Here is a 12,346-nt window from a genome sequence, read left to right on the forward strand (position 1 = left end):
AACGTGTTTGATTATAAAGCGAACCCTCTAGAGACTTGTAGGTTATTCCCTATGTACTAAGTAAACCTTAGCCGTCAGTATTTCTGGTCGGCCCTTAGAAAATCGCCCGAAGTTTTTTGTGTTGTTCCTCCAAATTTTCTACCATTTGGTGGTTAGTCAAGTAGAATTTCTCTTCATTTTCTTTATCAGACGACCTTAATGATCATAATTGAATTACTATTCTGAACCTAACTGAACAACTTGCCAGTTCAACTTGTTCCTCGCAGCACCTATGAATCGTGCTACCTAAGAGCATCTCCAATCGTTGGCCCCCCAGGGGGCGCCTAAAATCGCCGCTTGGGATGACTCGGCGTAAAAATGGGTTTGGGCCAGTTGGTCCCCAGCCGCCCCGCAGGCGCGTTCAAAACATAAAAATATATAGCAAATTTAGGCAAAGTTCGGCGAAGTTCGGCTAAACACGACAAATTTTGGCAAACTTAGGCATATATTAGACATGTTCGCGGATTTTCATTACATACATAGCAAATATATAAACTAATCTAAAAAAACTGGCTGAACGCCGAGTAGTTGCCGTCGTCGCCGTCATCGTCGGCCTTCTCCTCCTTGACGTGGGCGCCCCTGCTGGACCCCTCCCCGGCGTCGCCATGGCGGACTGGTGGCGGCGGCGGCATGTCGTCGTCGTCGCTGTCGTCGATGATGACGACTCCTCCTTCGTCGCGGCCTCGGCGGCGCTGCGCGAAGCGCCGCAGGGCGGCGCACTGGCGCTCCCTCGCCATCTTCAGGGAGTCCTAGCGTGCCCATTCAAGGGCCACGTCATCGTCGAGGTCGACTTCGCCGTGCTCCGTTTTCACGGCGGGGAGACCCGGCTCCGTCTTCAGCGACGCGAGCCCCGGCTCCGTCTTCACCGGCGCGAGCCCCGGCTCCGTCTTTGGCTTGACGAAGCGCGGAGGAGGAGCCGACAAGGAGGCGCACCGGCCGCCCTCGTTGATGACGATGCCGGCGCTGCGAGTGCGCCGGCGAGCGGCGTCTCCGCCGCAGGCTCGGCCTTGACGCCGAGCAGCATCGGAGTGCCGGAGGAGTGGGAGGAAGAGCGTGAGGAGGAAGAAAAGGAGGAGGAGCCGAACCTCCTTGGGGCCCATTGCCCGTCGCATCGGCGGTGTGCCGGGGCGGCCGCCCTCGCCGGGGGGGTAGGTACGCCAACGGTGGGTTGTTGCCGCCCTCGAGGTGCGTCAGCACGTCCTCAAGTGTGCGGCCGTGGGCGCCCCACCACAGGTGGCGTCCCTCGCTGTTCTTCAGGCCGCCGACCACCGCCGCGCCGTTGGTGGACGCCAGCCGCTGCTGCTGACGGCGCTCGAAGTACGCCGCCCAAGCCGCGTGGTTGTCGCCGACGTACTGGGGGAGGGAGAGCTGGGCGTCGGTGAGGGAGGCTCGCATGACCTCGACCTCATCGGCGAAGTAGGAGGGTTTAGCCACGGCGAAGTAGGAGGCGCGCACTCCCCCGTTGCTGAGCCTCCAGCCCGTTGGCTCGGCGCGCATGTCCGGCGGCGCCGGGATGTTCGCCTGGACAGGAGCCACGACTACTGTTCGCGGAGCGTGCGGCGACGGAAGCCGTTGGCGGAGGTCTGGGGGAGGGCTTGGCGGCGGCGCTCGGGAGAGGTAGCGCTCAGAGGCGAGCGAGGCCATATATAGCTGTGCCGCCCCCGTGTGTACGCGTTCGAGGGAGGGGAGGCGTCGGCGCGCTGTCCCATGACGCGCCGCCCGTGAGGAGGAATCAATGGCAAAGCTGACCGGCGGCAGCCTTGCCATTGATTCCCCGCGGGAAACCGATGCGTTGGGGGAAGACAAGGCGGTGTCACACGCGGCTGGCCCACGACTTTTTCGTGCCAAAACCGCTCGCCGGCGCCCCCGGGCGCCCCCCAGCGTGCCGAGTTCGGCCTGGGTGCACCGGCACTGTTTTCGGCCCAGGCCGACGAAAATCGGGCTAGGGCGCGACTGGACCGTTTTGTCAGCGCCGACGCGAGAAAATCGTTTGGGGAGGCCTCCCTGAGGCGCGGCTGGAGATGCTCTAAGCAAGTTGATTGATGTGAGACTTGCACGTACGAAGAGAACAAAGCTAGGCGGATGACGATCGAGCACACGCACACGACACAAGACGCCTTGATTTCATGACAACAGGACCGACATAGGACGTACCGAAGCTAGCTGGATTAACCAGTGACTTTTGTTCTGCTTTGTACACTAGTGCAGGCATGCGTTAAATAATCAAACCCTTCTTCCCTTTCTCACAAAACATTATCTCTCTCTCCCTCCCAAAAAACGAAAACCCGGCCACACTTTGTCAGCGCACAATGGCTGGCCGGTGGGACGCTGACCATCCCCGTCGCATCGCTCAGATGCGTGTGGATAGACTCCTCATTATGGTGAACAGACCCCTGCCAATGTGGCGCGGATCTGGAGGCTTCGGCACTTCTGCCGCCGCTGCCATCATTGCTGCGCTACCACAATTGGTCGACTCAGTCGGCAAGGCCGGGCCTTCCCGTCACCGTGAGGGAGGTAACGTGCAAGCCCGATGTCAATGCCAGCTCGACCTTGACCTCGCGCTCCAGGTGTCGGGCGGCCCATCCATCACATCGCCTCGGGCTGCTGACGAGATCTCGAAGGCGGCATCGACTGTCGGCAAGGTGGTAGGACATAATGCGCAGGTGGCGCCGGCCATGCACGCGGCCTCAGTCGCGCTTTCACTGCTCGGCCTTCATTCCATGTGCTTAAGACCGAGAAGGAGTAAATGATGCTTGCAGCCGTGACGGTGGGGTCAGGAGAAGTGCAAATATGTAATATGCAAGACTATGTACTCCCTTCATTTTTATTTACTCTGCATATTAGAGTTGATTGAAATCAAACTTCATAAAGTTTGATCAAGTTTATAGAAAACAATATAGACATTTATCATAATAAATCCATACGATGTGAAAGTACATTCAATAATAAATCTAATGTTGTTGATTTGTTATTGTATATCTTAATATTTTTGTTTATAAACTTGGTCAAAGTTTGTAAAGCTTGACTTTGATCAAAGCTAATATGTGAACTAAATAAAAATGGAGAGAGTATTTCAGAAACTTATTCTGGCAAAAAAACATGACGATTGCCCATCATTGAAATTTTATTATCTCAGTTGGGTGTATGTTCAAAATAATTTTGAACGCATGCGTGAAAAAAAAGGTTCTTTGACATCTCATTTTATCTAGTCGTGACATGTGCCACGACAGTACAATCTAAAAGCACATAAAATAACAAAGTGCAAGAAGATTTAAACATTTTGTATTTGGCGAGTCTTGACCATTACGAGATTGAACAACCATGAACTTACACAATGATGGTCAGGATAACACGATGAAGTGAAGCATCACATAGCTCACACGTATGGGGCGGCGATAAATCTGCCTCCACTGGCGGAGACATGGTGGCTAGCTGCATGGTTCTGCTTGTGGGTCCGGGAGACAGAAAGTGGAAGGAGAGAGTTTGGAGCAAACCATCTGCGACTACGAGGGGACTAGGAGATGGCAGCGATGGAGGCAAGGCATCATGAAAAGAAATCAGAGGAGAGAAGATCATCAACGTGGGTATGGGGAGGGGTTATTTTCACGGGAGCGGCTTCAAATTGAAACGTGGGTGGGAGGGAGAGGGAAGACTGGGTCAATGCGTGAGGGGTTGAGGCATTGAACAACATATTTTTAAGTGGAGTTTCGGTACGAATGGTCGAATTTTAGACTGAAACCAATTTTCATCGGTAGGAGAAACACCACGAAAGCATTTCCCCGCTCAATGCACCACCGTGCAAAATTTCATAGCATATAATAAGAAATCAATTAAACTGGGTAGTTGATAAATTAAAGTTTCTTGTGAGCATATCAAATTTGAAGGGACCAAACTACTTGCATAACAAGCTAGGGCTTGGCACTTAGATTTTCTTTGGTTGGATGCAAACAAGGACATAAATAAATTATCTCGTCTGAAGGAATGAGAAGCTCTCATAGCTGCTAACCTACCAAAGGACCAAACTCATGAGCAAGATTCTCAGATCATGTGACCTACCAAAGGACCAAAGACTTGATGCCACTGTTTACTACCCGTGCCTTTATATGGAGCAAGACTTGCCTCGGCAAAGGATGAATAAGTATTTAGTATTTTACCTGTCTATCAGTGTCTTGGAATTATGTAATCCCATTTCATGCGTTATCCTTTGTGTTGTGTGTCTATGTGCACTAGGGATACAGGGGCAGATCCAGTACAGGGCATGGGTGTACAGATGTACACCCAAAAATTTCTGCAAAAGAATTCATACATATAGGTATATCCATACATGGCAGATATACTAAGCGTCAAACATATGGTCTGGCTCCTAGGGATGATGGATGAGGTCAGACAAGCCATTATCTTGTGACCAAGAGTGTCAAAATATTCATGTGGTAAGTATTTTGTTTTCTCATTCAGACCAATTAGATAGAATGGGACACCACATGTTCAAAATTACGCAAAACCTTTGTTCCTACTGCCTGTAAGTTGTTTTGACCATGATTTCACAACCATATCCAGGACGATGACAGTTCACTGGCGTCATATTACCTTTACGACATACTGCATCTCAAGGGGAACATTGCAAAGAGGCCGCATCAGTTCATCGAGTCTATCGATGAATGATACAACTTTGAGTCTCGAGAGAACGCAATGGCGTACACATTTGAATGTCTCTTGTGGGCATATGTTGCCTGAGACTGTATCTGTTTGGGGCCCAAGACTTTGTATAATAGTAATATATAATGGCTATGTGGACCTAAATTTTTATGTTGTCGAACCACTGAACGATATCGAAGGTTATGTATGAACCACGGACCTCACAGATGACTAGATTTATAAGTCAAAATATGGACGACCAGTTGCGTAATTTTCATTTCTTTAACTATATGTGTGTTGTTGCCTTGTAAACGAACTACAGATGCTATAGGCCAACATCTACTCTTGCATACTTCATCCATATCCAAAACATGTACCTCGCACATACGAAAGATGTGCATGGCACATGCACAGCAGTCTCAAGTTGGGCTTTGTACCTGGCACATATTTCGGCTTGCCTTGCGATCTAGTGCATGCGGAATATTCTCGTTTCACGCACCTGGTACCACGCACGAGTGATCTGGCTACCATGTACAATGTACAGGAGGGATCATCCAGGTGCCATGTACAAGCTACAAGAAGCGAGGCATGGACGGGGTACAACTGAGAACATTACATCCCGAGTACAAGATATGCAGGCACATGTGCCGGGCACATGTTGTATAATACCAGATGATGGAATGAACGGATGTGGGTGATGGTCGTGTATAATACCAAGATAAGGAAGTGGCGTCTGCCTCACGCCATCCCTCTCGACATCCACAAAAAACCGTCCATTTCTTAGGGAGAGGCATATATATACCATGTCGCCAGGCCGCACTACATACGCATCAATAAACATACGCCAGCCAACACCGTGAATCCTGGTCTTCTTAGCTCCATGATCAAGCTTGACTTCGTACTCCAGTAGTTCTCTGGTTACAAAGATTGTCTTACACATGGGCTTATTCTCTCTGGCGGCAATGGACTGCAGATGCTCAATACATGCACCAAACACTCGCCTGTTGCAGCATGGGATAATCTGCAAAATATATGGCCCAAACATGCCAAAGTTTCAATCTTCTCATGGAACATATGTATAGACAGACATCACCAATCTTCTCCTGAATCCTCTTTTACAGTGGGACGAATATTGTAGGAGTAGAGGTTATGGACAAATTTTGATGATCTCGTGTGTTTTACAATGCCAGAACCGACGAATCATCAAGTTCTGTAATAATAGTGCAGCTTGTGAAGACGGATGTTTACCTTTTCTTCCAGCCAGGCACGACTATAACGCTTCCAGAATCATCGGCAGGTACATCTGGGTTGACATCTGGGCCGTAGGCACAGGTATTTGCGCCCCTCAATGTGGCCGGAGGCGTTACTAGTCCCATATGTTCACTGAACAATCGAGTACAGAAATAGGAGGATATGCGTAAGCTCAGATCTGCATTTTTTGATCGACAATCCGAAAATATATAAACTTACTTGGATTGTGTCGTCTCGCCTGGGACATGTACAAATTCCTGTATGCTTGGCTGCCGCGATAAATCGGCCGCCGCCCCCCTCCGTCGATCTCAGGGCTCGCTAAGAATGGATCGACTGCAGCGGCTCGTGATCTGTCGTCCGGCACACAATCCAGAAGGAAAAGGGGATTCAGGACCTCAATGGGGAACACAAAAAAACGAATATAGGCGCATCCCGGAACGAGCGCTGCGAGTTTTATGGCAGTATGCATACTCGATACATACCTATGGCCGTCCGCCAGAGAGGCTCCCGGGGCGGAGCGTCGGCGCCATTGATTCGCCTCCTTGCGCCCAATCCTTAGAGGGTCAAGTCGAAGAACAGAGCAGGGGCACTGCGTGGGGAGATAAGTGATTCGCCTTCACGGGTCCTCGTCTGTATGCGGTGGGGAGGTAGAAGACAATAACGTGCAGAGCCTAGCCCGTGATGCTGTTACCCTACGACGAGTGGATGATGACAGACACCTGCCACGGTAATACGTAGGTTAAACCGGTATCCCCGTCGTGCATCTCGAGGTAAACCGCGACGATTCGACCGCCAGGATAGCGCGGCCCCGGCGCATATGCTCGAAAAATCCGCGTCCTCCCCTCATGGCCTCGTCCCATCCCTTTTTGTTTCAATGTGATGAGGCGATGCCTTCCCATATGCCTAAATTATGTAATATGACCGCAATTCGTTCATGTGCAGTGACTGTACATCAAATTCTTTAATTTCACCATCGGAGAATCGACTGCAAGAGGATCACACATTCAAGTCAATCTGCAGGTTAGTACATGAAAATTTAACCTTTCCTTTATTCATGATTTCATTCACAATGGACACAATCACTTGCCTGGATAATAGGTACAGCAAAAAACATCATTTTACTTCTAATTAATTCAAAGTCATGACTCTGTAGTTTTATACTCGGATTCTGCAGAAGAATTGCAAGCAATGATGGGTGACCTGTGAGCTCTGGTGGTTGGCAATTTGGCATTCAGGACATTGCTCTTCCATTCAAATAATTACAGCAGTTTTTTTTTTCGAAAAGGAGGAATACCCCCGGCCTCTGCATCTGGACGATGCATACGGCCACTTTATTGATTATAACACAAGACCTTACAAAGTCGTACAATAGTAAGACCAAAGCCACCATCTTCGCAACCTCTGTCGCTACTCCTATCTAACTGATGAAAGGGCGCTGATGGTCTGGGCCTAATACTAAACTGACCTCGCAGCCAAACCTAACATCTGAGACCTGAGGTCCCAACCAGGACTCCTTCCGGGTATGGGCACCCACCAGTCCGGCGTGCTCTTCAACCAGGCCCCCTGCCGGGTATGAGGCCGCCGCAGCCACGTACCATCAATCCATCTCCAGAGTTGTACTGTTGCATGAACCGTGCTAGGCCTCTCTGCCATCGACGCCACCACGACGCCAGACAACGCCGCCATCCTGCGCTCGTCCATCATCACACGCCCACCGGCGGGACCCCCGCTGCTCCATGCCGCTGAGACCCGCTGATGTCGACGTGCCAGATGCCACGCCGCTCCTCCTCTTGTCCCCTCCAGTCAACACTTGCTCCAAAACGATGCCCCCAGGAAGGAGAACGACGTCGAAACGTCGCCATCGTCCGATCTGGTAAATCCAGATCTAGGGTTTCCCCCGGAACCTTTCGATCAGGTTGACGTGACCTGCAACGACGATGCATCGAGAAGGGAACGACGTCCAAGACGCCGCCATCGTCCTCCATGACCGCAGTCAGACGCGATTTTCACCGGAAGCCACGACGTCCCGATCTCGCGGTTGGCTGGAACGGAACCCTCCGCCGAACCGGTGACGTTGCCGCCGATCCGATCCCACCGCCGTGCGGCGCACCCGATGGAGATCCTGAAGGCGAGGAGAGGGTCTCGATGTCGCCCACCAGAGGGAGAACGGCGCTGCGAGCGTCGCCAACATCGTGACCGGCACCGCCGGTCAAGGGTTTCCCCCGACCCAGAGCTCGCAACGCCATGCTCCACCCCAGCCGAACAGGACAAGCCCGCAGACCGGCCAGCAGAGGAGGAAAGCGAGCCGCCAACTCCAAGCCCGCCACCGACTCGCCGCCCAGCACGGCAAAGACGGCGCACCGAGTGCTCCAGCAGTGGCCGCCGCCACCCGCAACGCCCGCAGCCCCCAGGGGGCCAGATCGGCCGCGCCAGATCAAACCCCCGCCGCCTCCGCCGCGGGGCCGCACCGCCTCCTCCCAGCAGCAAAGCTACCAGATCCGCACGTCTCCGCCGCCGGAGGCCCCGCCGGATCCAGATCCCCCACGAGCGGCGGCCCGCGCCGCCGAGACCCCGACCAGGAGAGGGAGGAGAGGTCCCCGCCGCTGCCAGCGCCGCACGGGCTTTGCCCGGCGGACGCCCTCCGGCAGCGGCGAGGAGGAGGGGTGAGCGAGGGCGAGGCCTTGCGCCGGCGGCGGAGGGGAATCTCCCGTGACGCGCTCGCGGGGCGCGTCGCGGGAGCCTGGGTTGAGGGAGCCTCTACTTGTGCACTTGATCAATCCAATGTAAACCATCAGTGGCAGTGCCTGTCTTTATTTTTTGAAGCAATAACTCCACAAAGGTCAGTTTGCTACTCTGTTCATCAAAAGTGGCAATATCCTGTTCCATATGCTGCCTTTTGGATTTGCACCACATTGACCTGTGAACTTTGTGTAATCGTTCACTTGTCTGCTAACACTGTTCCCCCTATTGGTGAACCCAAAACCGAAGGAAGTCATGATTCAAGGTGCATCATGGTTAATTCATGGCTGCTCCGGACGACAGGTATCACAATCTTTTTTGTCTGCACATTCACCAAGCAGCTGATTGATGGAGCATGTGCGCGAGTAATTTGTCCGGCTCACCGTGAACCTAAACAAGGTGCTTTACTGAATGCAACTCTACTTCCCATGAAATTATCACTGCCTTTGTTAATTCAGTTCCTTATTTTCTCCGGCTCCTCTGGAGGAACAGTCATCCAAATATATGCTCTGAAGCTTACATTAGTGGCATCATATTCTGTGTCCAATACTCAGGGATTGATGCTGGTATGTGTCATACTTGTTTTCACATAACTGACTTCCTATGCTTTAATTTCAATTCTGCTGTTAGCTCATGAATAAATTGTATCTTTCTACTGCTACTTGACAGCATCACCAGTCATGTACTCCCTCCGTCCCATAATATAAGAACCTTTTTACACTAGTGTAGTGTTAAAACGTTCTTATATTTTGGGACAGAGGGAGTATATGCTATACAGTCGGACACTGACAAGCGCTTGTGTGTGTATACAACAAATCGCCTACCCTGACGACGCACACTAAGCATGCATGGCGTCTCACTCCCTCAACAACATGCTTGTCCGTGGCCTATCTCTTGTTATGGGTCGAACCAGGCCAGCATCCCGTTCCTCACCGGCGCGCTGTGGTCGACAGGGCTAGCGTATGCTCTATCGACACCAATCTCATCGTCCGTCTTTGGTGCGCTCGCCTTCTAATCGTGTGCTTTGCTACTCCCCTGTAGTCCCAACTCTTATATCGACCTCGCCATCTTCGACTCTGGCACGACACATGCGCCCATGTCACCGGCATAATTTGGGGCGATACTGAATTCAGCCAATGCTCCATGAAACAAATTAAGGTGCATATAAAAAAGTGCCATTTAAAAAAACCATTGCCATGATATAAAAAAGTGCCATCTCCTAATAAATGAAAATGGCATCTCCTAATAAATGAAAATGCCATCTCTTAATAATAAGAATGCCAACTCTTAAATATAAGAATGGCATCTCGTAATAATTAAAAATGTCACCTCTTAATAATAAAAATGCCATCTCTTAATGAAAAAGTGACATCTCTTAATATAATAATGTGATCTCTTACTAAAAAAATGCCATCTCTTAAATACTAAGAATGCCATCTCTTAATATAACAATGTCATCTCTTACTAAAAGAATGTCATCTCATAATATTAAAATTCCATTTTACTGATTATTAAAATGGCATACTCTTATTAAAAATGCCATATAAAGCACAGAAAATGCCATGTTACATATAAATAAGGGTCTTTTACATCTTTGTCCCTAACTCGAACCCACTACTTAGATATGCCCCTAATTTCGAAATCTGCTCAAATTTGCCCCTCCACCTTCAAGTCTCCTTATAGAAATGCCCCTCTGTGCCGTTTCCGTCAGGTCAAACGGCTTTGACCGTTTTCTGGGCGTTTGCTGAACGTTTTGCCCCTAAAAAAATAAGACAGGAATTTAAAAAGAAGAGAGAGAGCACATGCTAGCTTTTGGCCCAGAAAAGCCCAGCCAACCCAGCCAACTGGCTGGTCATCTTCTTCATCTTCAGAGGCTAAGGGCGTGTTCACTTGCCCGTTCACCCGAGCGCCGCCGTTAACGTGGCCAACGACGTCAAGAAGCCAGACCGCCGTGTCTGCAAGTCCCGCCGTAGAACAGAACATCACCACACCTTAGATCTGGACCTCGGGTGCCTTGCAACTCCGCAACCGACGCCATCACCGCCGCATCTGCGCACCGGCCGCCGTCTTCGATTTCCTGTCGTACGAGGTCCCTTGGTGCTCCCTTATCGTACATGAGATCCATATGGTGTTGCAGAACTTCCGGACATGTCGCCGATGAGCTCTTCTTCGTCCAGCTGCCTCCCCACGGCGCCTTGCTCCGACGGCCGTAGGCGAGGTCCATGTGCTCATGCTCGGCCGTCCCCAGACCCTTTGAAGACTTTGTCATGCTCGCGGTGAGACGTTGATGCCGACCCCTCTCCCCCTGCTTTCTAGCCCCCTGTCACCTAGCTTTGCCTGCCGCCGCCGCTGGCCGGCCATGCCCGACACTCTGGCCGTCCTCGCTCGCCCTGCCATTTCTATTCAACGCGGAGCAAGCCCAGGAGCGCAAAGGACCATTCCACCAATCATTTGGTCGCCGGGAAAGAGCTCCCCTGCCCTCCGTTGTGGCGTGTGCTCGCCGGCGGCTTAACGCCGGTGGTTCGATTAGTACTAATGGGCTTCCTATGACATGTGGGGCCCATTAGCTAGATTAGCAATAATCCTACCGTGTGTTAAACATTATGCTAGTTACTAAGACTAATCGGCATGCCCTGCCAATTAACAAAACTGCTAATTAATTAAGAAAAATAACTAGACACTTACATGTGGGGTCCCACGTGTAAGTGAGAGAGAGGGTGGAGAGAGTGAGGGGTGAGAGAAAGTGTTTTCCTTTTTATTTTATTTTTCTGACTGGGTCCCACTTGTAAGTGACACATGGAGGCAGGGCCAAATTGTCCAAAAAACGTCAGGTAGACGGTCAAACCCTTCGGCAGTCTGAGCATACCGTCCTCATGTCCTTTGTCGGGAGCGGCACATCGACGCCAGAAAAGAGGTTCACGCCTACAAGGTGCATGTTATCCCCAAGCGCCGTGACCCAGCCGCCGTCGTAAGCTCCCACCACCCGCTTACCAACGAGTGCGATTGGGAGCTGGATTCGCATGACCCCGCCATCCTCGGGGCAATATGCACGCCTAGTCTTACAGTCGTCGTCGTGTGATGTGGAGAAGATGAGCCACGGGAGGGCAGGCGGTGCCTCGTGCCTCGCCGTGATCGCGGCGGCTCGCCACTGCCTGCACACGGCAGAGAAGCGCACGCAGTGCCGCAGGCCAGTGACCTTGTTGTACACCCGATGGAGGAGGTCATCGGGGAGATCGGACCAGTGCTCGAACATCGTGTCGAAGGTGCGGTAGCTGCCGGTGGATCGGGCGACGAGTTGTTAATTCTGTTTCGGTCGGTCGTTTTTGAATAGGTTAGCAGCTTAGCCTGTGTGCGTACGGCTTATATATGGTTGTATTGCTTACCGGCTGGAGTCGGACACGTGCGAACCAACATGTGGTTGGATGGTTAGAGGGACTGTGGTATCCACAGTCCACCAGGGTTCAAATCCAATTAATTCAGGATTTACGGCGATGTGTATTCAGTGGGAGGAGACGTTTCCATCGACGACGAGGTGCCTACGATGACTTCATAAATTTCAAGATGATATGCCGGCTCAGTTTTTTGGATATGCTCATAGGGATAGGGTGTGCGTGTTTGCATTCATAGGGGTGCTCATAGGGATAGGGTATGCGTGCTCTCAAACATTACACTTGAGCAATTG

General features: G+C 51.3%; 1 long non-coding RNA gene across 1 annotated transcript; it reads right to left on the reverse strand.

The window, feature by feature from the left end:
• Positions 1 to 5,104: 5,104 nt before the first annotated feature.
• LOC123135235 (uncharacterized) lies at positions 5,105 to 6,609 on the reverse strand. The gene is made up of 4 exons (XR_006465865.1): positions 6,408 to 6,609; positions 6,145 to 6,275; positions 5,923 to 6,057; positions 5,105 to 5,695 (listed from the first exon to the last, which is right to left on the reverse strand). It is a non-coding gene; the product is annotated as an uncharacterized lncRNA (long non-coding RNA).
• Positions 6,610 to 12,346: the final 5,737 nt, after the last annotated feature.

Source organism: Triticum aestivum, chromosome 6B (genome assembly GCF_018294505.1).
Source record: "Triticum aestivum cultivar Chinese Spring chromosome 6B, IWGSC CS RefSeq v2.1, whole genome shotgun sequence".
Lineage (NCBI taxonomy): Eukaryota > Viridiplantae > Streptophyta > Magnoliopsida > Poales > Poaceae > Triticum > Triticum aestivum.